Genomic DNA, 17883 nt, shown 5'->3' with positions numbered 1-17883 from the left:
GAAGAATGGGTAGCTTTGAGGGATGAAGTAGTGAAGGCAGCAGAGGATCAAGTAGGTAAAAAGACGAGGGCTAGTAGAAATCCTTGGGTAACAGAAGAAATATTGAATTTAATTGATGAAAGGAGAAAATATAAAAATGCAGTAAGTGAAACAGGCAAAAAGGAATACAAACGTCTCAAAAATGAGATCGACAGGAAGTGCAAAATGGCTAAGCAGGGATGGCTAGAGGACAAATGTAAGGATGTAGAGGCCTATCTCACTAGGGGTAAGATAGATACCGCCTACAGGAAAATTAAAGAGACCTTTGGAGATAAGAGAACGACTTGTATGAATATCAAGAGCTCAGATGGAAACCCAGTTCTAAGCAAAGAAGGGAAAGCAGAAAGGTGGAAGGAGTATATAGAGGGTCTATACAAGGGCGATGTACTTGAGGACAATATTATGGAAATGGAAGAGGATGTAGATGAAGATGAAATGGGAGATATGATACTGCGTGAAGAGTTTGACAGAGCACTGAAAGACCTGAGTCGAAACAAGGCCCCCGGAGTAGACAATATTCCATTGGAACTACTGACGGCCGTGGGAGAGCCAGTCCTGACAAAACTCTACCATCTGGTGAGCAAGATGTATGAAACAGGCGAAATACCCTCAGCCTTCAAGAAGAATATAATAATTCCAATCCCAAAGAAAGCAGGTGTTGACAGATGTGAAAATTACCGAACTATCAGCTTAATAAGTCACAGCTGCAAAATACTAACACGAATTCTTTACAGACGAATGGAAAAACTAGTAGAAGCCAACCTCGGGGAAGATCAGTTTGGATTCCGTAGAAACACTGGAACACGTGAGGCAATACTGACCTTACGACTTATCTTAGAAGAAAGATTAAGGAAAGGCAAACCTACGTTTCTAGCATTTGTAGACTTAGAGAAAGCTTTTGACAATGTTGACTGGAATACTCTCTTTCAAATTCTAAAGGTGGCAGGGGTAAAATACAGGGAGCGAAAGGCTATTTACAATTTGTACAGAAACCAGATGGCAGTTATAAGAGTCGAGGGACGTGAAAGGGAAGCAGTGGTTGGGAAGGGAGTAAGACAGGGTTGTAGCCTCTCCCCGATGTTGTTCAATCTGTATATTGAGCAAGCAGTAAAGGAAACAAAAGAAAAATTCGGAGTAGGTATTAAAATTCATGGAGAAGAAATAAAAACTTTGAGGTTCGCCGATGACATTGTAATTCTGTCAGAGACAGCAAAGGACTTGGAAGAGCAGTTGAATGGAATGGACAGTGTCTTGAAAGGAGGATATAAGATGAACATCAACAAAAGCAAAACAAGGATAATGGAATGTAGTCTAATTAAGTCGGGTGATGCTGAGGGAATTAGATTAGGAAATGAGGCACTTAAAGTAGTAAAGGAGTTTTGCTATTTGGGGAGCAAAATAATTTATGATGGTCGAAGTAGAGAGGATATAAAATGTAGACTGGCAATGGCAAGGAAAGCGTTTCTGAAGAAGACAAATTTGTTAACATCCAGTATAGATTTAAGTGTCAGGAAGTCATTTCTGAAAGTATTCGTATGGAGTGTAGCCATGTATGGAAGTGAAACATGGACGATAAATAGTTTGGACAAGAAGAGAATAGAAGCTTTCGAAATGTGGTGCTACAGAAGAATGCTGAAGATTAGATGGGTAGATCACAGAACTAATGAGGAAGTATTGAATAGGATTGGGGAGAAGTTTGTGGCACAACCTGACTAGAAGAAGGGATCGGTTGGTAGGACATGTTCTGAGGCATCAAGGGATCACCAATTTAGTATTGGAGGGCAGCGTGGAGGGTAAAAATCGTAGAGGGAGACCAAGAGATGAATACACTAAGCAGATTCAGAAGGATGTAGGTTGCAGTAGGTACTGGGAGATGAAAAAGCTTGCACAGGATAGAGTAGCATGGAGAGCTGCATCAAACCAGTCTCAGGACTGAAGACCACAACAACAACAACAACAGGCTGAAGAAACACGACTACCCATACACATACACACAAAGAAACACAAAGACACAAACAGGAAAAGTACAGTTTGAGAGCTTGTAAGAACCATCAAGTGTTGTAAGGAGAAGTACGTGCACATGGTAAAGCATGAGCACATGGTATTATGGGTGATGGTTCTACACTGACTAATTCTAAAAATATTTATGTATATAAATAAGAATGACTTGAAAACTTGTTTAATAGTGGGACACTCTGATAACCTAATTAAAAATGATATACCCTTTGATAACCTAAGTATATATGGTAAGTAACGAATGGTATATAGAGGTATGGTAGAGAGGTTGAAAAGTAAAGGACGACTCTAGAATATGAAATGAAGTATTAATGTGCAATATTGGAGATTGAAGTACATTTTTAATTTTACCAGATAATATTTAGTGATTGTATACATGAAGATGTATACTAGGGTGATGAACCATGGGGCCTACTCACAAAGGATAGGGGGCGGGGGGAGGGGAGGGGGGGGGGGCATACCCTGTTTTTAGTGAATGAAAAAAAAAGGGCAGATAGGCAGACCAAAGAGAGGCTGACCTATACTGTATGGGCAGGACACCAAGAGGGGGATTGACTTGCACCATAGAATATAGGAAGAAGAAAGGGGCATACCTACCAGAACAGCAGGAGAAAGGTTACCCATAGGATCAACCCATAGATAAGCGATAAGTACTGTGCCTAAGGGGAAAAGGACAGTATAGTGATAGAAATCACATATTTGGTAGGAATTATCCTGGTAAGTTTGAATTCTTAATAGCTCTAGTGTTATTAAGATTTGTGGCTGTTGGAAAGAACAGGCTCATAAATTTTCTCTAGCATTCCTCCAAACTACAGAACGCTGTATAGGATAGTACTAGTCTGTACAAACAAAGGAAGGAGTAGAATAAAGGATTAAGGGAAAAGGATAAAATGTTTAAGAGACGTCGACTGTCATTAAGTATGACGTCAATTTACATATTGAATATGTATAAAATATCGAGTGTTCCGAGTGTTCAAGCTAAGGAGAGGGATATGTAGTGCCTCAAGAATTTAGACGCAAATTCTATTGACCATCAGCTTTCCACAGTCTAGAACACCCAATATTTTACGTACAAGAGTGAGATGGAAATGTGTCTACCGCACATCAGTTTATGTGTGTGCAGCATGGGTATGTGTTATGAGAAGACTGAAGTTGTGGCAGTTGTCGGCACTGACAAGTGGTGGCTGCACGCGCCTTGGAAGCCATATGTCCAGTACAAGGAGTCATCAAGGGCTACTCTTTGGCACTGAAATAGTAGTGACTGTTGGGAACAAATGAAATATGTTTTACCTAGAGACTCATTGTTTGACTTGCTAGGAACAAGAACTGTTTTGACAAGGGTTATTAAAAGCAAGAGAGACTGTAATAATATATGCTAAGTACTAATGTTTTCCAGACGAGGTTGATTTACAAGATTTGAAAGTGCATGTGAAACTTGTGTAATTGTCTTATTGTGCAAAAGGAAATATGGTGGAGTTGATATGAAAGTATTCTGATAGTAAGAAATCATTTCAATGGTAGAGAAGTAGTTCAGTAATATTTCCCTAACCAGCATGAAGTCTTCGTAGAAGAAGCATTGTGAAGATTGACGCAGCCATCTGTCCTGAGAAGAAGATAAACAGCACACAAGGTGTAAATCACACGTGAGAGATATGTGAGTCTTTCACCCCAGTACCACAAAGTCTCCAGTCGTCAGGAAAACGTTAGAGTACCCAGTAGTAAAAGAGATACGAGCACAGAGGTACTAATGACCCAATACAGCAATAACAAGTTGCCACTGATAGTGAGTAGCTAAGAGTGGCATTTGCCAACAATCAAAGGCTACCACATGGACAAGGAAAATAGAAACAGTGTACTGAAACTGGAACCCACTAATGGTATGAAAATAGAGACAAATAAACACACATGGGTATGACTTGCAAGACCATTTCCATAAATAAATAAGGGTAATAATTAATAGATATTATGTTGAAAATTTTAAATAATAAAACTAAGGCTCCACTGGTACTTCCAAGACAATTCCTACCCAAATTTTTCCTATGAAACACAGAATAAGGGGGTAAGAACTATCTATTAGTTTTTTCAGGGGGGAGGCGGGCACCTCTAGAACACAGTCTGTCTGTATCCACATTTTCAGACAGTTTTTTTCTGAATTCATGAAGGATTCCTTTGTATTTTAGTGTGTCCTCTACAACAGTATGGTTTCACCACAACTGGCATGGCTGAACATGGCTGAGCACTGGCATCCAATATAAGGGCACAGACGTTGTTCCAGATATTATCCACTTGGTGCAGTTTAGCTCTACTCCAATCTTAACATGGTCACTATTGAGACACACAGCAGAATACAGCAGATTTGGTGATGAATTACACTGAGTAAAGGTCGAGGAAAACTATACTGAACTACAGAGCTTTGTAGAAGGTGGTCTATACCAAGGTATGTGGGTGTTTCATTGTAGAAAAGAACAGTTTTCTCAAAATGTTCTGTAAGTTCACCAGTATCTCGTATAAATTTTGGTTGGAACAGGCTGGAGCCTTAAAATGTGAAAGTACTGAGGAAACGTTTTTAAATACTTTAACAATACTGCCTCTCCTGTTTCTATGCCTTTACGTTGAACAGCTACTGCCCATTCATCAGTGTATGTGAATTTTATGGACACTTTCCTTTAGGTATGTCAGCAATATACCGAAAAAACTAATACTACTATGTCAGATCTTTGAGGGAGATCATTGTTAATTTTCATTTGTTTGCTCCTTTCATTACATATGGTGACTTTGAAAGGTCTAATTTGGTAGGCAAACTTTTTGTGCACAGGGTATGACATGAAGAAACTTACAGCTTAAGCCCTGCCTCCAGAGAGTGTGATATGCCACAGTCAGATCGATAAACACATCAGATGCTTTTAGTTATTTCTGGAAGCCTCCCTCTATGTAGGTGGTCAGTGTTATTTTCGTCAGAAATCGAATTACTCGACAGGGATTTTATTTAATATGAGGGAGATTATACAATCACAAATCGCAACCTTTAGCACTTTATACACCTTGCTGAGTGATGAGGTAATATTATTTAGTCTGCCTGATTTAAGGTTGGCAACTATTTTTATTCTCACAAAGACGTAGCGTGTAGCTCCTGATCTCATTATACTGGTGACACATCTCGAGTGTCACTTAATTGCCTGTTTTTTAAGTTAAGCAACAACTCTGAGTAGATACTATTGAAACTACGAGATTTTAAACTACGAGATTTTCTCATTTTCATTTTTTATTTCATGGTGGCAGCAATTTTGTCAGTAAAAATAATGCAATTAGAGAGTTCTCATCAGATTATGATTTTAGTCTTTTAAATTCTGGTTACAGGTATACAATTTCTCATCATATTCATCCCAGTCTGGGATTTTGTCCCATGCCTTGGTATGCTGTCTTCCACAGAGCTTATTACTACACCAACAAACGCATTGTAGTTCTGATAGGTTGGAGGAATCTACCAAGTTGCCTATCAAATCTTTCTGCAAAAAGAGACCAGTTAGCCTAGCCAAAATTCCATTCAAGCTGGTGGCATGATGTTGGAAGGAGAATACCAATCCTCAAATCCAGTACTTCTGAGCACACTGAAAGAGAGGGAAATTAAAGAGTATTTTACACAATGTTACCAGAGGTAGACTGTCATTTGAAGTGACATATCAGAATTGCTTTCAGTTCTCAAAGCTACTGACAAAAGAGTTTTGATCTTTGGCATGAAAAGCAAAATGAGATTTTTTTCCCTCCAGCCAAGTTTGCTAGAAACCTCTCCTTCATCCTGGCTCACTACTCTCCATCATCCAAGGTGGCTGTTAAGACTTCTATGCTGGTTGAAGAGTGAGGTAGTGACCACATTATTTGGTTCATAGAATAGGTGTAGGTTTATAAATGTTATTAAATGAAGGTATGTTGTTTATAAAGTGTTGTGATGTTTCAGTATCTGTTATGTTGAAATTGTTACTTCGTTTCTACAGTGACATGATAAGCTTGTTATGCAGATGAAACATTCACACTAAGTGATTTCTTTCACTTATGGCCAAGAAGAAATAATCCATCATGTAGATGTGGTTTATGGATTAATATATTAATGTTTATCTTTCCTCAAACTGATTTTTTTTTTTTATTTGAAAACTTACAGTCTGAAAAATTATTCGTGAATGGGAACTTGTGGCATTTCAGGTCTTAATGAATGCACTTTTGTGCTTTGATATAAATGATACATTAAATTGGAGAAGTTTTTCTGTGGGTTAGGTGGCAGAACTATGTTAGACGCTCCCTCTGAGATGCAGATTACTCATGGGAAAAGAAATGGCTTTCAAGAGAGAACTGAGCATATGTCCTGAATATGACTGACTGACTGACTGACTGACTGTCAGCTATTTTTTTAAATAAAGATTTTAAAATACTGCAAATGAGGAGCTACAAGGACTGAGAGGAAATCCTAAGATTGTTATTGTTGAAGTATGTAGAAATTTGGTAAACTTGTAAATGCATGGAATAACTGACATTCAAATTGTTATTTATAAGCAGCCAAAGATTTCCAAACATTTACAGAAGAAATTGACACTGCTGTAGTTCACCAGAGCAGTTCTAATTGAGTAAACACTCTGACCACTTCAGTTTGAGTTGAACCAGCAAGTGGATGATCAGGCCCCGTTAGCATCACATCTCCATGTCACTAGTCACAGAGATTCCCTTTGCACTGATTCACTGATAAAGAGCACAGCAGCTGCACTCGGTGTTCTTAGTCATCACTGCAAATACAGTCTGAATGTAAGTTTCACCTGCAAATACCTTGCCCCAATTCTCTTCAACTTTATGTAAAATAATTGTTATTGTTCATGATGCAACATACCTTCACCAGCACTTTCATGGAGCTATATACATTGTTATTGTTCATGATGCAATATACCTTCATCAGCACTTTCATGGAACTATCTTCCAACACGATAATGTCACACCATAAGTAAATTTCTTCAAAACTTGGGTACAACTACTTCCCTGAACAGCCCAATAGCTACATAAAATTTATAAAGTGGTCACGCATTTAGCGTAATCATTTGACAGTTTCCCCATTAACATTCTAAAGCAATCATTACAAATAAATTATCCATTATAACATTATCTATCTGGCAGAAACAAATGAGGAACAAGCTTTTTAACTGTACAGTTTGCTATCATTCAAGATGTGGCAAAAACTTTGAAAGTTATTTCTTTAGAATAAGTACAGTGAACAAGACAATAATGACTTACACAATGGATTTAAATGTAATTTAAATTTCTGTCTGAGATTTTTGTGAAGTTGGTACATTGCTTGTATATAATTGTCTATTAATTCCATTTGTAAATAAAGCAAAGTAACATTTCTCTTTAGTTGCAAGAACACATTAACATCAGAAATGCATAAAAACTATATCTAACTTTCAATAATCTTCATATTTCTATGTTTACTTCTATCATTTAAAGGCTTTCCTCCAAAGGTAGACTGACCACCACTGGAACTTCAGTAATTGCACTGTACCATCAATGCTGAGGTTCAGATTTATTTTCCACTCCTCCTGTCACTATCTACTTCACACATTTCTCTAAATATAGGATTCTTGGCGACTGCTACCTCTCTTTACTACCTCTGATATCCTCCACTATAGTTTCTTTACCTCTGTATTCTCTCTGTTTTAATTATGAAATTAAGTACTTAGAAATTATCCACTCTTTATTAAAAAATTCCTGTTCTCATTTTACTATTTGTACATTATATATTTGATCTCTGTACAATACCTTTAAGTTTTGCTGTGATGCCATAACGGTTTTGATTTTTACTTCTATCCAAATGTGACAATGTCTTATATGTTGTTATCAATTAGAACATAGTTCAGCATCATATATTTAAAACTTTAGTACCAAACTGTGCTGGGTAGATACGCAAGAGGAATTGAATTAAAGCAGGATAATCTTACTTCATTGTGCTTTAGTCTCATGGATGTGTGCACCTATATTTCATTAGTCTACTGTTACTGGTAACCTATTCACCTGTTTTACTGAGGATCTATAATTTACATGATCAATTTCAACATTCTACCATTTCATCTTCAGATCTGTTTGTGGCACTCCAACTCAACCAAGACATTGGAGTGCATAAAGTGAACCAAACTGCAATCACAAGGAGAGTCAATGCTACTGTATGCATAAAATATGCATGTTCTGGCTGCACCCAATTTGTACTGAATTTCATGCCTACCATATGAAAACAAACTACATGTTGGTGGGGGTGGTGGGTATATAAAACTTCTGTTACTCTCTATACACAAGAACTAGCACATACACCAGATTTTTGATGTAGTTATGTTTAAGATCATTTGACGCGTTTCAGTTGTGTTGGACTGCCCCAAGCAAGTCTGTCACTGCACAATTATGAAATTGATAATGTGAACTAAATATCACCAATAAAACAGCAGAGTGGATTATGCAATAACAGTAAGTTGGAAGGATAACTTTATTGAATATGTTACCATAAGATAAAGCAGTAACTCTTGGAAACTTAATGTTTACACTGTATTATCAATAAATTAGGACTTCACATTCAATACAACTTCCCCTTCTGCCAGATAACAGGAACCATGTAAATTATCACAAAAGCTACTACTTTTAAAAAACCAAAGTTTTATCAGTTACTGTATATTAAATAGGTTCTCTTTATTTTCTTTCAGTAACTTAATACTTACTTTGCTATAAAAATATGTTCAAAAAAAGATACCTACATTTGAAGCAATGAGTTTTGCTTACAGTACACTAATACTTAACATGCAGATTTACAATTAATAGCACTCTACCATGTAGCTAATAGAATGTTTAATTCCTCATATTTAGCCAATCACATAATTTGGAAGATTAATCTCCAATGAGGTATGTACATACTTTTATTGTTAATTGTCAGGGATTCCCAGTTATTGCTTTATGTAAACTGAAAGTTTAATAGATTTGCGTAAGAGTATGTAATTCCTCTCTGAACAATGTACAAGGAGTTCTACATGTTTATCATTTTTGGATAAGGTATTGTGATTGCAGGAACCAAAGAAATTTATTTTCATTAACAGCAAAAAAACTGTTAACCCATGAGTAGGTATGTCATTTTTCATAACACAAGCGGGCATGCGGCGTACTTTGTATATATGTAAGACCAAGGTAAAAATGTATGAGCATAACCACAGTTTAATCTTAGTTTAGTCAAACAATAATGAAGTAAACTTTCATTATATCACTCTGTTACCACAAACAGGTGTTACCCCACTGCAGTGACCCACATGAGGAATCAAACAGTGCAGTGCATCAAATTCCAACCAAACGCTTATTTGATTACTAATTATCTCGCAGACAATTCCCTCATTCTGGGCTTGTGCTGCTAGCTCATAATCTGGGTCAATTTCTTCTAAGGATTGCAAGTTTTTGCTCACCTAACTCACTGTTTATCTTATATTACTGCTGCTTACTTGGACATATGACAACACAATTTATCACTGTGTTAGCTAAAACGATAATAAAGGAACAGATATGGGTTCATACTATGAAATAACAATGGAACAGTCCAAAACATTTTTATTTGTGGTTGGCACACTTTATACACAGGCGTGCCTGCTCAACGGTTAAGGAGTAAATGTATTGGAAAGTGAGTAAGAATTCCAAGATCCTCACACAAGCTTCTGCAAGACTAGTGGCTATTTACTTTACATAATATTTTTGCCAATCACTTTTGCATAACAAATACTTTATTTTCTGTTAGACGTATTGCCTGAGAACATAATTCCATAAAACAACGGAAAGTAAAAATACTCTAAATAAACCAAGAACCTTGCTTTAGCTCAACACAAAGTGAGATGCTACTTAGGAAAAAACTTTTTTCAAACTATCACAACACAAGTCTCTTTGAGATTAAGGGAAAGTGTTTGCTGTGGATCAATTTTAGGTGTCTTCAATTATCATCTGAGCTGCATCTGGTAAGGATGACTTTGAACCTTCATTATAAGCCTAGTGACAAAGATAAACATTAAAGTTTTAGAACTCCTTTAAAATCATTAGAAGATCACTTACATAGGTTAACAACAGGAGTCACATAAACAGCATATTTTACCACAAAGGAATGAAGTCAATGGGATGGTTCTGTATGTGCAGCCAATTAAGCGAAACATTCTGAGCTCATATGATGGGTAGCATAAGTGGTTTCCTTTGTCTTTCTCTTCCTCTAAATAAGTTTTTGTAACTATTACCATATTTTTATATCTTCCAATTTTTTTGTGAAAATGCAGGCACTTTCAGAAAAGTGACTTCAGTAACTTATTCCAACAAATATTCATACACCATCAGGAATTTTTACGTACAGTATTAACAACAGTTCATATGAAGTGTTCATTGCTTTGATGCAAGACACTGCAAACGCGACACTCTCGAAGATGTAGAATGGCTTTCAATATTTCCATCACCATCAACTGTGTAAGCTTTACCAGTATCAACAGTATTTCCTTAGCTGGTGTCATACATCAGTGTTTGTAGTTGCATTGTCAATAATTTATAATGCAAATCACACCACCATCACTACCTCACAGAAATAATCAAAATAAAGACCATGTCTTGTTAACAACCGCTTTCTGCAAAATTAAATTGATTGTATGAACACGACGGGGTAATTGCTTTCCACACAGGCCTTTTTCTAACATCCTATGAACTGAGGTGCAGGGGGATTCTTGAGCCATCAGTTTCTGCAAATGATGTAGCACATAATGAAGCCAAAAAGAGTATAACAGGTTTGAAAATTTTTTTAGATGTAAGTAAGATGGAAAACACTATTGTTGTGACGATACCTCATACACATGACTTGATCTATAATTCATGTGTTAACAAAGAGATTTGTAAAACAAATATTAAAATCAACAACTATGTTCCATTTATGCTAAATGCAATGTAGTGGATATTAGCAGACTTGAAAGAAATTTGCACACTGAACATGGTGAGCATCTAAATTACCATGGGAAAACATTTTTGTGTCAGGAGATAAAGTTGTAAATGAAATACGAGCACGCAGCAGCCTTGTCTTAAAAGACAGTCCCACAGAGCATGACTGTACACCGTCTCTTTTAGAGAAAACGACATTACAGATGAAGTAAGTGGAAACTGCAGCAGTCTAATTCATTCAGATAATCGTGCAACCCTAGATCATGTAGCAAAAATAAATGAATACAGAAGGTTCTGTGAAAGTAGAATACCATTATATAGCAGTGACAGTTTCCTCCTCCTTCATATAAATGTACAATCTCTTAGGTGTAAAATCAATGAATTGCAATACTGGCTCGATAAAATCAACTGCAGTGTTCTATGCATCAATGAACACTGGATGAAAGACACTGAAATAGACTTGTGTGTTCCTCTTGGATATTCGTTAGTTACAAGCTACTGCAGAAAAAGTATTACACATGGTGGGGTCTCAATATATGTCAAAAGTAACCTTGAATTGCATTACTCAGTTATAGACCTTAGTAGAATATGCCGTGAAGCTACAATAGAAGTAGCTGGTGTGGTAATGCACGATCAGAAAACTGTAATTGTCTCAATTTATCGAATCCCAGGCTCTGATGAGATAGTATTTATAGAAAAAATTAATACTTTAATATTGCTGTTGTCAAAATATAAACAGCATAGAATTGTAATTGTAGGTGATATTAACAAAGATATAAGGGCAGAGAAAAAATTTAATTCATATGATTAACACTCTGAAGTCATTAAACTGACTGAACGCATACCTTGATAACATAATTAGCAATGTACAAAGAGACTCTATACAATATGATGTAATATAATTAGGAATATCAGATCATGCAGGTCTATGGCTTAAAATAGAAAAGTCAGCTTAGAGAGAGAAGTGACATATAGAATTCTAGGTGAGTCCAATGTAAACAAAATGATAGAGTTAAAAGAAATGGATTGGACTGATGTAATGGATAACAAGAAAACGATTAATAAATGTTTTTCCATTTTCCTGACAGAGATCAAGCATATAGTAGAAATGACATGCCCCTTGGTAACCAAAAGGTACCAGAGTAATATTACTCATAAGCAATAAAATACTAACAAGTGGTACACCCCACAACTTAACAAACTCAGAATACTACTGATGATTATGAAAGACAAATCTCATAACAGTGATAGGGACAAGGAAAATTACACTAAAATGAGAAATCTTTACAGATTAGAAATAAAAAATGCTAAATGCTGTGCAAATGACGTATATATTTTAAATTCTAAAAATAAATGTAAATCTGCCTGAACTGTCATTAAAATGGAAATTAATAATACCCATAAAGAAAGGAGTATCCCTATTGACTGCAATATTCTCAATGAATATTTTGTAAATAGCGTCACCACCCCACCCATCAATTCTCCCTCTGATGCAGAAGCATTGCTCACTTGGGCAAAACAGACAAGAAGTGAGAAGTTCACTTAGACCCGAATCACATTAAATGATATTCATAAGTCAATAAACAAATTAAGTAATTCCAAAACAGAAGACTATTATGGACTCAGTAATCTCATCATAAAATGTACAGCAAAAGAAATTAAAATGCCACTTCTCTCACTATCAAACAGAGTACTTGATGAAGGAATATTTCCCGACTGTCTTAAGCTCACAGTTACATTGCCTGTGTATAAAAAAGGCGAAAGAAAGCTCCCAAATAACTACAGACCCATTTCAATAGTACCAATCATATCCAAGTTAGTAGAAAATTGTGTGCATAAGCAGATATACAGGTATTTTGAAACCAACAAAATTTTAAATGAACAACAGTTTGGCTTCAGGTCACACCCATCAACTGTAAAAGTAGTAGAAGCTTTGGTGAGCAATGTTTATGAATGGTATGAAAAAAGGGTATCAATGTCTGGAACACTTATTGACCTAAGTAAAGCATTTGACTCGGTGACACATGACATATTCATCAAAAAGTTAAAATACTATGGCATTGAAGATGATACACACTGTCTATTCAAATCTTATATAAGAAATAGGTTACAACTTGTATATGCAAATAAGCAGAGGTCAGAAATACTCCCTATAGAAAGAGGAATACCCCAAGGCTCTGTTCTTGGACCTTTGCTGTTCATTGTCTATGTTAATGACTTCTCGAATTACATACCGTGTAAGAACATACTATATGCTGACGATATGACATTAATAAGTACAGGAGAGAACTTACAGAGCCTACTGGACAAAAATAGAGAAATGATGCAAATGGCTAATTACTGGTGTCAGGCTAACCAGCTGTGCATAACTCAAACAAAAACAGAAGAAATAATATTTAATCTCAAAGTAACTAAAAATGAAAACAAAACAGTGAATTACTTGGACTAATCATAGACCAAAAGCTCTCATGGGAAGGACACACCAATTATCTATGTAGTAAACTAGCATGAGTACTTTTCTTATTGTATAAATTAAGAAACAGTGTGAGCAAGCAATTGCTACTCCACTCATACTATGCTTTTTTTCATTCCCAACTGCAATATGGTATATTGCTTTGGGGTAACTCCCCAGGGGCTGAATGTATTTTCAGATGGCAGAAGAAAGCAATCAGGTGCATGGAAGGGTTAGCACCCAGAGAGTCCTGCAGAAATTATTTTAAATCTCTTGGCGTAATGACAGTGCCAAGCATGTACATATATAACTGTTTAATATATGCCAGAGAAGATCTGAAAAAACTGAACACCAGATGTGATGTGCATGCACACAGTACAAGAAACAGTCACCTCATGGACTTGCCTTCCACAAGACTTGCTGTAGTCCATAATAACTATAAGTACTTAAGTTTAAAAATTTTCAATAAGTTACCATGCTCAGCTCGTACAGTACCACTAAATAAATATAAGAATACATTGCAAACCTGGCTGAAAAACAATGAATTCTATACAACTGAAGTATTCTTAGAAACTAATCATCAAAATATAAGTTTTACCTAAGTTATGAAGAAAATGTTTTGATATTATATAAGCTAGTTATTTACTGTGATTCTTTTCTTATGCGTGTATTTAATTATTGTATAAAACATTGTTTTACATAATGCCGAAGAAAAGGTCTTTAGTTCCTTTTCTCCCCTTTCTGTAACTATTTGAATATCGTACTGAAACTAAAACCCTCTGTAAACTTTGACGAAGCCAATTGTATGAAAAATACTGAAAGGCTAATAAAAATATTCTATTCTATTCAGATAAAAACAATTTAAAAAACTGTACCACAGAAGCTGTTTGTAGCATAGATAATTACTAAGTTTCAAAGAGTCATAAAACAGGTTCCTTTAGGCTGCTGACATTCAAACTAACAGTGAAAACATGTGAGTCACCATTTCCTGCAACGAAGTATCTGCAAATCAGATTGTCTTCTGAACTCTGTGTTTTAAAGGGACAACATATAATTGGTATTCCAACCCTGCTTCAACTTTTGATTATCTCCTGTACATCCAGCATCTGAGATGTCTTAATATTACAATCAACTGATAGTCTTAAAAGTGTACATCAATGACTTTATCATAGATCGGCTAAAATTATTCATGTTCAGGAATGTCAACATTGACATTTGCCACTCCACATGTCTACACGAAATTTAATCCTGTCAATTGCGTGGACTACAAAAGCATTTCCCCATTAATTTCAAGAGATTGATAAACTCATCCCAAAAATTCTGGCTTTCTGGAAACTGTTTCTGACAACTTGAGGTTCCACTGTATTCCACACAACTGAAATAAAACTGTGTGCACCCACGATAATGAATTGCTTTGCAGAGTCTGGTACATTGTGTGGTAGATAATGTTGAATAAGGCACTCTCAGTGGGACTGTTTTCTTATTTTTTTGTAAGTCTTTGATAAATGGTTGTAGTGAAGGAAGGGAAGCAAGTCCAATATTTTGCAGCAAAACATTTTTCAGGTCGGCAGCACATTTATCTGTAAGAAGCACAACCATGCAGGTTGCCATCCAGCTTAGTCACCAAACATTGCAGTTTACAAACATTTCTAAAGCAACAGTGATATGCGGCTTTACCAATGATGAGCAACTTCCATTTCTCTGCAACATTGATGTGAGTGAGGACGATCACCCAGTACAACTTAAGACTTTTTCGGCAAGAGTTCGGAAAACAGTCAAAATTTTTTATGCATTAAATCTATCACACTTTTCGTATTTAACCATCAACATTCCAGGCAGAACCATTTTCTCCATTCATGGATTCGGCCACTCCAATTGTTTGGCAACCATTTTCTGCACATCCCTTAAACTATCAAGCCAACCCATGGCCACAGTAACATTTTCCATTTTCATCTTCCTTCCAAATTTCTAGAACCTATGCTTGAATTATTGATCCACTTAGAAGGTCTGACACATCCCTAGCTTGGTATAGCCACTACAGTAAAACATCTTACAACTCAGCACATGCCCCAGTCTTCACATTCTGGTAATTTGTTGCCCTTCTCTAGCAATTTTTTCGAGTTCTTTCCATTTGCCAACTATGTGGTGCAAAGTTAGACATGGTATCCCAAGAGACTGCACAAATCCTTTTCTGAAAGTATATTGGTTTCATCACAGTTTCCTATCATTTCCAATTTCTTGGCTACAGAAAGAGCTTTCTTATTATATACTGTCTGGACATGTCCGAAAGAACAGACACCATTTCAATACAGTAGCCATTATGAAACAAGACACCAAGGAATTACAGACATTGGTAGTGAGGCAGCACTGATTGAGATCAATGGGGAAAGCTGATAATTTGTGACAGACTGGAATTCGAACCCAGGTCTCCTGCTTGCTTGCCAAATTCTCTGACCACTAAGCCATCCAAACGCAGTGGTAATTGTAGTTGCACGGATTACCCTAGCACACCTCCCGTCAGACCCAAATTCTCAACTCATCCACACAACACTAACGTAAGTCCCATGCCCATTATCCTCATTACTTGTGGCATTTTGCCAATTCATGTAAAAGTTCAACTCAGGATACTTCTGACAGAATAGACACAAAAGAACAGTTGCTACTCTCCATACAGCGGAGATGCTGAGTCACAGATAGGCACAACAAAGCCTGTCAGGAAATGAGGATTCAGCCAACAAGGCCTTCATCGGAGATAGAAAACACACACACACACACACACACAAGACACAAATTCTTATGGGAATTGGCTAAATGCCCTGAGTAATAAAGATAATGGACAAGGGGCACTACATTAGTACCATATGAGTAAACTGAGAATTTGGGTCTGACAGGAGGGTACTCTGTGCAGCTGCAATAATCACTGTGTACACATGGCTTAGTGTTCAGGGCATCTGCCTAATAAGTTACAGACCCAGGTTTCCACCAGTGGAATACAGCGCATTTTATGCAGGAAAGGCCACTTTAAATGAGAAATATTTTACAGTTCTCCTCAAAGTTTTATGTGAAGTTGCAGTTAATGAAAGTTTTACAGGGAAAAGTACTTCAGACAGGAGCATACTGATGAGATGTTATTATTATTATTATTATTATTATTAATTATTATTATTATTATTATTCACATATGGCCCAATAAGACTACGCAAGGTACAATCAATCAATGTCGCTCTTGTGGCTGGCCTTCCTTTGCGTCCAAATTTGTTTCATCCTTTCAGAATGAAGTCTCCTTTTTCTCATCAGACCACAGTGTTCCAGTCTGTTTTCTAATTTCCCTCTGACCAATTTTCCAATCAAATATTTTTTATCTGAATGTTTTTCTATCTGTAACATCTGACTGAGTTATACCAGCTACTTTAAGATCCTCCTTAATCACAGTGATCCTTTCAATAGGCTCGGTTTTGGCCTTACTTCTGTTTTCATAGAATTCTACTATTTGTTTTGTCGACCTAGAGGGTACCATTCTTTTAATGCGCCCATAAAATTTAAGTCTTTGTTTTCTCATGTCACCATGTACGTCTGTGTATTCTTCTATTTCCTTATTACTTCTCAACCTGTAAGTTCCTCCATCAGTAATTTTGGGGCTTAATGTTTTCCTAATTATCCTTCTTTCTTTCTTTTGAATTTCTCAAATACCACTCTTTCTATTTAAAATTAAAGTTTCTGCTCCATAAAGACATTCAAGTTTGATTACAGTGCTCTAAAGCCTAAGTTTACTGAATTTAGAAAGTGATTTTTTATTATAAATATTTTGGGTTAATCTGAATGCAGTTGCCATTTTTTGACAGCGAACTTCGTTTGCAGATTTTCCCAGGCTGTTTTCTTGTATGATTTCCCCAAGTATTTAAACTGAGAAACCCTTTTTACTTTTCCATATTTTGTGTTCGAGAACTTTGGTGCTTGTTTGTTGCATGAACGGGATATTATTGATTCGCTTGACACACTTTGAAACAAAACACCTTATCTTCATGTACAAATCATCTATGACATTTATGCTGCCATCTATCTGGACAATATTACAACATTTTGATAACAGGATGCATTAAAACTTGAGACCACCACTGTGGAAATATAAGCTCTTCAATCTAAGTTTCAATGCCTATTTCCCCCAGTAGATAAACACAGATGCAGAATAACATCACACCGGACACGCACTCTCACAACACTACTACGCAAAGATTTAACTGCCCTGGAGCCAGTGTGGTAAAATTAAAGATAAATCTAGTAAGAATGCTTATCAAAGATTCAAAGATTCAGCAAAAAATTTAAATTTAACTGCCTATGACACTATTAATTTATGTGGGTAAAGGATCACTCTAAAGCTAATTATTTAATAATGGGTCGCATTATCTGTGTTGCTG

At 36.3% G+C, this 17883-nt stretch overlaps 1 protein-coding gene across 1 annotated transcript in view; it reads right to left on the bottom strand.

Annotated features, from left to right (window-relative positions):
• Positions 1-17883, bottom strand: part of LOC126479789 (5'-3' exoribonuclease 2 homolog) — a 427511-nt gene that overhangs the window by 313956 nt on the left and 95672 nt on the right. The gene's annotated exons all lie outside the window — the stretch shown is intronic.

Source organism: Schistocerca serialis, chromosome 1 (genome assembly GCF_023864345.2).
Source record: "Schistocerca serialis cubense isolate TAMUIC-IGC-003099 chromosome 1, iqSchSeri2.2, whole genome shotgun sequence".
NCBI lineage: Eukaryota > Metazoa > Arthropoda > Insecta > Orthoptera > Acrididae > Schistocerca > Schistocerca serialis.
The sequence above is the reverse complement of the archived record's forward strand: the minus strand, read 5'-3'. Positions and strand labels throughout refer to the sequence as shown.